Here is an 8,875-nt window from a genome sequence, read left to right on the forward strand (position 1 = left end):
ATCTTGATTTTTTTTTCTGCAAAGACTAGGAGTAGCTTTGTGAAGCTACTTAGTTGACTGCTTTCAAGTGTATTTCTAGGTCACATGAGTTTTAAGGTACCTGACTCATTATACACACACACACACACACACACACATGTATATACATACACATACATGTATATGTATATATATATACACATTTGTGTGTTGTATAACTTAATATAGTTTGAAGTCATTTTATAAAAATAGTTGACGTTTTCTGTTTGTAGGGAGAAAACTTTCTTTTATTATTATTATTTTTTTACTATTAGCTATCTGAGTTGGGAATAGACTATGCCGGTAACTAAAGTTTTATAGGAATTTTACATCTCAGGGCTCTGTAGGTACTTGCGTGAATAGGTGTACAAACACACACACACATTTAAACATCTTAGAAACAATGTGAGTGTATGAAGAAAGAATTGGGGGCATGCTAACCAGGAACTGGGTTATCACAAGCTAAGAGTTTCTTCCTTGAGCTGATATGAGTTTAGAAATTGGGTATGTCCAATTTCAGGCATACTCCATATACATTGTGCAGTAAATGACAGTCATTTAGCTGTGAAGAATATCTCTGGGGAATATGAAAGAGAAACAGCCCCAGGCACCTGCTTTGATGGCAAGNTCAAACTTATTGTTAAGTTAAAGTAAAGGAGAGATGCCAGTCCTTATATGCCCAATCAAGTCAGGAGACTCAGTGGAAGCTGACTGATAACAAAATGGTGGTGTGCAGAACCAAAGTTAAGGGAAATGGGAGTGTGGAGCTTTGGGAAATGGGAAAGAACAGAATGGTCTTGCACATGAGTACACATGGGTATGCATAGATCATGGGGTCTTTCACTTTGAGAACTCCTTGCATGGCTGGCAAATGATGCTCTGAAGTCCAGCATGGAGAACACTGCTCTTTTTGTTCTACCAACTTACTTTTCACTAGCCTCTCTGGGTGGCTATTGACTCATTCATTCATTTTCCTTATTTGAATGGACTCTCACTGCATAGCTGAGCCTGGTGACAGACTCCTGAGTGCTGCGATTATAGATAGGCATCGCCACACTTGGCTGTTCTTTCTTTCAGTGCCATTGATCTCAAGATTTTTCCTGATCACTCTGCATGCTGATCTCGGTCTGGGGGTGCTTCTGGGAATTTACCATTGACAATGCCTTTTTCAGAATTACAGTCCTCTGTGATATGCTCGAAGAGTTGAAATGAAAGATTCTTTAGTCTCTCCACAGACATCTTTTTACAGACACTAAGCCTCAGATTTATACTGTATCCCCACAGCATGTATCAGCTGTGATCATGGAACTTCATTTCAGTCAAAGAGATGTAGCTCATTTTTGCTGACATACTTCAGGTCATCTGTGGGTTAACTTCTGTACATACTAGATTTGTATTTTTGTTTTCTCCGAGTGCTATATTATAGTCTTAAATAACTGAAATGGGCAGTGGTTTAAGNCCTAATAAATCCTAAGCATAAAGAGACACAGTAACAAATGCTACAGCTCAAACAGCATTATACATATAATCTATTACATTGTAGGCAAATAAATTGCATGGCCACAGCAAGTAAATCTGGCAGGATGCTTTTATGCAAGCAGTCGTAAAGGTGCCAGCAGGAAGAACTGTACATACTGAAATTGAATTTCATTGGGTCACTGATCCATCCATTTTCATTCTTTGGAATGTTGTTTATGTTAAAGGTTTGTCAAATAGCAGCATAAAATCACTGAAACCCCAGAATTCAGGTATCTCACTGGTCAACCTAAAAATTAGATTGTTTTTCAGAATAAATCAAAATATTGCTTTCTTACATGAATTGGAGTCAAGTGTAGAGAAAGAGCCAAACTTCTCCTGTTTANGAGATACTCCACTGCTCAATTTGTTGTCTATTAAAGTAAACAGCAAACCAAATACACTGCCTCAGGATAAGCCAGCAGAAGCATTATTGACAGAATTGAGTTATTAATTAGCATCAAATAAAAACTATGTATACATTGTCAGATAATTCTCGTGTCCTCAGTGAAGTTATCATGTAGTTGGACAGGTCTGGTTTTACAGAGAAGGAGTGAGCTCCTGACCTGCATTTGGCACTTATGTGAGACAGGCATTTTGTTGTTGTTGTTGTGGAATCCCTGTGGTAGGAAAAGAATGCTCTTTGTGATCAGCCTACTTTGTAAGACATGATGTTTGGAAAGGGATGCTGGCATCGGTGATGCCGGTTAGCATTGCTGAGAAACAGTTCCAGAATGCAGCTCTACACACATCGTTTGTGGTTCAACCAAATACTCCCCCGCAGTGTCCCAGTGCTAAAGGGAGAGGGAGAGGATGGGAAAGTGATAACATTTTCAGTGTAATGGTGATGTTTTCAACATCCTTGGAGGTTAAACAAACAGACAAACAAAGCAGCTGATGTTTTATCACAGCCAGCTCCATTTCTGTAGCTACTGCAAAATATCAATTTTTTNTNTGTGTGTATAAAAATTTTTGAAAAGTATCCAAGGAGCAAAAGGGGTCTGCAACCCTATAGGTAGAACAACAATATGAACTAACCAGTACTCCCTGGAGCTTGTGTCTCTAAGTGCATATGTATCAGAAGATGGCCTAGTCGGCCACCATTGGGAAGAGAGGCCCTTTGGTCTTGCAAACTTTATATGCCTCAGTACAGGGGAATGCCAGGGCCAAGAAGTGGGAGTGGGGGGGGGGAGTCAGGAGGGAGGGTTTGGGGGACTTTTGGGGTAGCATTGGAAATGTAAATGAAGAAAATACCTAATTAAAAAAATCAAAAAAAAAAAATTGAAAACAGTGTCTGAGAGATCTCAGGGGTCCAGGGCAGTTGAGACTGCTGGTCTTCCTATGGAGTTGCCTCCTCCTCAAGCTTCTTNCAGATTTTCCCTAAATTTGACCACAGGGATCCCTGGCTTCTATATATTTGTTGGATGTAAGCATCTGCATCTGACTTTCAGCTGCTTGTTGGGCCTCTTGGAGGGCAGCCATTCTAGGCTCCTGCCTCTAAACAATCTGGGGGAGAGAGAGTCTCTTGAGGGTTAGGTGGATCATCTCTGAATGAACACAGACCTGGCAGTCCTCTGCTGTATGTGTGTGGGTGGCCTCATATCAGCTGGTGTATGCTACCTGTTTGGTGGTCCAGTGTTTGAGAGATCTTGGGGGTCCAGATTAATTGAGACCGCTGGTCCTCCTACACAGTTGCCCTCTTCCTCAGCTTCTTACAGTCTTTCCCTAATTCAACAACGGAAATCAGCTGCTTCTGTCCATTGGTTGGATGCAACTAACTATCTGCCTGTGACACTTTCAGCTGCTTATTGGGTCTTCCAGAGTTCAGTCATGCTAGTTCCCTTTTTGTGAATGCTCCATAGCCTCAGTAATAGTGTCAGGCCTTGGGACCTCCCCTTGAGCTGGATCCCTCTTTGGGCCTGTTGGTGGACCTTCTTTTCTTCATGTTCCTCTCCATTTCCATCCCTGTAATTCTTTCAGACAGGAACAACTATGGGTCAGAGTTGTGACTGTGGGATGACCCCCCCTTTCCCTCATTTGATGCCCTGTCTTCCTACTGGAGGTGGGCTCTGAACCCCTGAGATCTCTCAGACACTGAGTCACCAAAAAGACAGCATATACCAGCTGATATGAGGCCCCCCTGACACATATACAGCAATGGACTGCCTGATCTTGGCTCAGTGTGAGAAGAAGCACCTAATTGTCGAAAGACTTGAGGCCCCAGGGAGTGTGGAGTCTGGTGGGGTGGGGGTGGGGGTGGGNGGGACATCATCTTGGACATGGGGGAGGAGGTATGGGATGAGGAACAGTCAGAGGGAAGACTGGGAGGGGATAACAACTGTATTGTAAAAATAGATTAAAGAATAATAATTTTAAGACATCAAATAAATAAATAAAATACGTTTGACTAGGTGTGCACACTTAAAATAATTTTTTTGAAGACAAAGTCTTTGAGTATATGTATCCTGTCTGGTGTCATCCTACTTCTCTGCAACTCAATTATAATAAACTCCTGTCCCATTGTTTCTGTGCTTCCTAGTCTCTCTATTCTTACTGCAAACGGATTTAACTTACTAATAAAATGACCCTGTAAAACCAAGTTGTCAATGTCAGAGCAGCCTCCATTTTAGCAAGGATGAGAGCATGTATTTCAGATTTGCCTCTGAATATCTGTACTGGCTGGTTTTGTGTGTCAACTTGACACAAGCTGGAGTTATCACAGAGAAAGGGGCCTTGCTTGAGGAAAGGTCTCTATGAGATCCAGCTGTAAGGCATTTTCTCAATTAGTGATCAAGGGGAGAGGGCACAGTTCATTGTAGGTAGTGCCATTCCTGGGATGGTGTCCTGGGTTCTATAAGAAATAAAGCTGAGCAAGCCAGGGGAAGCAAGCCAGTAAGCAGCATCCCTCCATGGCCTCTGCATCAGCTCTTGCTTCCAAGTTCCTGCCCTGTGTAAGTTCCAGTCCTGACTTCCTTTGGTAATGAACAGGAATGTGGAAGTGTAAGCTGAATAAACCCTTTCCTCCCCAACTTGCTCCTTGGTCATGATGTTTTGTGCAATAATACAAACCCTGACTAAGACAATACCCCTCAATAATTTAGATTGATATTATGGAAAAATCTGTATAAATAATATAGCATGTGGACAATTTTCAACAAACCACAGTAATTTCTTATCAAGCATTTTCATTTCATGACTCCATTTTCAGGGAATACACTTTAAGATTGTTCAGATTGTTCTGATATTTATGTCTCTACATCTATTACTTCAGCATCTGTCATTAATGCTGTCCCTTGTTACCTTTCCACCATTTGGATACTACATGATGTCATGCATCCCATGGCACCACTCTCATCTTGCACCCTATCTAACCACTAACATTTTAAATCAAGGTTTAATGTATACATTATAATTACATGTAAATATATAAGATAGGATGATTTATTCCATGATTATGTTTTCTTTCTTTTTATGTCTTGAGCATTAATAACCACTTCTTTTCATTGACTTGACATTTTTCACGGTTCTCAGTAGTGTAACTGAAACTATGTGCAAGTATAATGAAAGCTGCTCTCAATAAAGCCAGGCTCCCCTGTACATGAACAGTAGCCTTGGTTGCTCTAAGACATCTATATGAAGCCTTCTGCCCTTNCTTGATTGTCAGACATGGATTTTTTGTGTGCCTGCTGTGAAATGGCATCAATGTTCTTCTTGGGCTTCCATTCCTTGAGCATCCTGTTTTATATCTTTTTTTTAAATATTCTGGTTCCTGACTCTCTCTCTCTCTCTCTCTCTCTCTCTCTCTGTCTTTCTCTGTCTTTCTCTGTCTCTGTTTCTCATTGCTTTTTCTTGATACACAAAGAAATTTTTAGAGAAAATGTGTTTCAGTAGTTGAAAATTTGATAGAATATAATTTTAGATTAGTACTTGATAAATGTTCTAAGTACAAGTAGAAGATGAAGTACAAATAGACNTACAAATAGCAGATGCCCTTTGTCATGACTTTAAAGGTATTGTATCACTATAAAATTTCTAATGTAGCTGGCAATAATTTTCATACAACTCATGTTTCAAATCTTTTGTGTATTATGTAATTTTACTGTTGTCTTTATGTAAAAATTTGTCATCCTCTTGCAGCTTTATGTCATTCCTTTGTAGTTGGCATTTCAGAAGTCATCCTGTCTGGAGAATAATTCCAATTTGTAAATTTTGTTGTTGTTGTTTTTGCTTATATATTAATTTCATTTCAAACCATCTCTAATCTCCTTTCCTCTAATTTTTATTAAATGAAAATTAGGCCTCCACATATCATCGTCGTCGTCGTCGTCGTCGTCGTAGTCGTCGTCGTCGTCGTAATCTCATCATTATGTCTGTGTCTCTGATTCTTCTTTGAGGAAGACTACATAAATGTTATTGTGTCAGAATTCTTTTGAGGCTTTTTTTCCCCTCTCTATTATATTTAAAATTTCACAGACTTTTATGATCAGAAATACCTCTAAATAGATTTTGTTGTTCTTTCAAATGGTGTAGTAAGAAGCATAGGGTGTTAGGTCGTGATGCTTAGCTTTCTTTGTGAACTTGATAAAACCTAAAATCACTTAGGAAGAGGGTTTCAAGGAGAGACTGTGTAGATAGTATGCATTATCTATCTATCTATCTATCTATCTATCTATCTATCTATCTATCTATCTATCATCTATCTATCTCCAATTCTTTGTTCTATATCTCTACATACATTTCTCAATCTCTGTCTATACCCCCCCCCTCAACACTCACACACACACACACACACACACACACACACACACCTCTTTCTCTTTTTGACATGGTCTTGGTTTTTAACCAAACCGACTGTAGCCCCCTGAGTACTATCATGATCACAGTGTGCTTCATGCTTGGTAATTTGCATATGCCAGACTTTTTGAAGATGTACACCTTGATACCAAGAAGAAATATTTCATTGAAGGTGTCTTAGTCAGGGTTCCTATTCCTGCACAAACATCATGACTAAGAAGCATGTAGGGGAGGAAAGGGTTTATTCAGCTTATACTTCCACATTGCTGTTCATTACCAAAGGAAGTCAGGACTGGAACTCAAGCAGGTCAGGGAGCAGGAGCTGATGTGAGGCCATGGAGGGATGCTGCTTACTGACTTGTTTCCCCTGGCTTGCTCAGCTTGCTTTCTTATAGAACCCAAGACTACCAGCCCAGAGATGGCACCACCCACAAGGGGCCCTCCCCACTTGATCACTAATTGAGAAAATGTGCCTTACAGCTAGATCTCATGGAAGCATTTCTTCAACTGAAGCTACTTTGTCTGTGATAACTCCAGCTTGTGTCAAGTTGACACACAAAACCAACCACTACAGAAGGCATTCCAAAATGATCAGAAACTCTAAGAGGAAAGCTGTTTAATGATAAATGNGCTCTCAGTGAAACAGAACAGTATGTTCTGTGTGTGAGCATGGCCAACAAATAGGAATGGATGACTTCAAATACCAATGACCCAGATAAGGCAGATGTCTGAGAGAGGCAGGGTAGGATCATTTACATGGATAAAGATGTAATATAAGCTAGTTTTGTTTTCTTAGCACTAGTGAAATGGTACTAAATGCCAAGTTGTTATACAGCACTACCAGCTATGCATTCCAGAAGTCTAGCTGACTATTTTAAGGTTCTACAGCCCAATACATGATCATCATTTACAGCATGGGACGAAAATCAATCATAATCCTCCTTTTGACTTGCTCTTCGGGGTAGATTTTGTAATGACCTGATCATTTGTCTTATGTCCTCTTAACTATGCCAAAAGGTCAGTACTGAAAATAAATCCCCAAATTCTCCTGCTTCATGACATCATTATTAGCAAATTCATTAGGTCTGCAAGTAGTTATGGAGTGCTCAGTGTGGGGCTTGCATGGTGCTAAGTGTAGGGTTACAAGACAGACTAGGTCAAGCATGTTTCACTTGGTGAGATTTACCAACTTTATAGACAAGTGCATTCATATATATCCAGTTCATTCATAGCTTGAAGGGATCACTGTCTCATGCACTGCCATATACTGGTTTGAAGGAATGAAGGCAGGTGCACCTTGCTGCTTTATCAGCAGGCTGTTGCTGCAATGCTTCTTGACACGGGGTCAAATTCTCAGATCAGAAGCAACACTCAGGGGTGGCCATTTCAACCTTTTCCCATCCCCTTTCTATCTCTCTGCCCCTCCTTTTNTATTCCCAAACNTATCGTGTCCTGTGTGTATCATCTGAACTCTGCCTAGTTCTCCATTCTGCTTCATGAATAACTTATTTTAATTGGTAAGTTCACCTGGAGGCTACATCTCCCAGATAATAGAAGATACATCAATGAAGGCAGTTATCCTGTGGAAGCTTTTGGCTGACCTAACATTTTACAAGGCATAGTTCCACCTGATTTCTGNGTCAGATCATTTCTTCTTAGTGTAAAAGCGCTTTCTACTTTTGCTATAGCTGAAACTGTCAATATAAGTATTCTCCATCCATTCTATCAAAACCANGATGAATGGACATCTTTACTTAAGAGATAATAGCTTATGTTACAGAGTATACCTGTGTATCCAAGTTAATGATCTTTTAAGCTAGTGATTCTAGAGGTTAGAGTTCTTTTTTACTATGATGTACACAGTGAAGACTTGATTTGCTGCTTCTGTGTGAAACTATTTGTCAGATAGATGAAATCACCAGCTATGAGAAAAGAAAACTATACTTTCTTTTCTTAGTATTGACCATTACCCAGTAACAATGGCCACATTCCCTAGATATACAATCATGGTCTTTCTCATCCAGGGTGATGAACGGGCTGATATGCTCAATTTAAACATTATTAATAAATTATAATAATCACTGTGAGTTTCCTTTTTGCTGTACTTCCATGATTTTATCTTTTGTCCTATGATATCCTATGATATTTTCTTTATAAAGTTTATATATTGGTCATCTTTGATGAGTCAATAAAGAAATAGTAAGCTGAAATATACCACTTTGTTTCAAACTTGCCACTTCGTTTAAAATACATTAAGTTTGTATTAGCTATCAGAATGCAGAAAAAATTGTTTCTAGCAAGAATCATTACAAGAGTGTCCTCTAGAGGGATCCATTTTATTGCTTTATAGCTATGAATTTAGCATTGCTCTAAATTTTTTCCCATATTTTTTTAAATTGGGTATTTATTTCAATTAAATTTCCAATGCTATCCCAAAAGTCCCCCACATGCTCCCCCACCCATTTTATTAAATATTATATTTTAGAAATATTTACTGCCACAAAGAGAAAAAGAAAGGAAGAGAGAGAGAGAGAGAGAGAGAGAGAGA

This window comes from Mus caroli, chromosome 9 (assembly GCF_900094665.2).
Source record: "Mus caroli chromosome 9, CAROLI_EIJ_v1.1, whole genome shotgun sequence".
Classification (NCBI taxonomy): domain Eukaryota; kingdom Metazoa; phylum Chordata; class Mammalia; order Rodentia; family Muridae; genus Mus; species Mus caroli.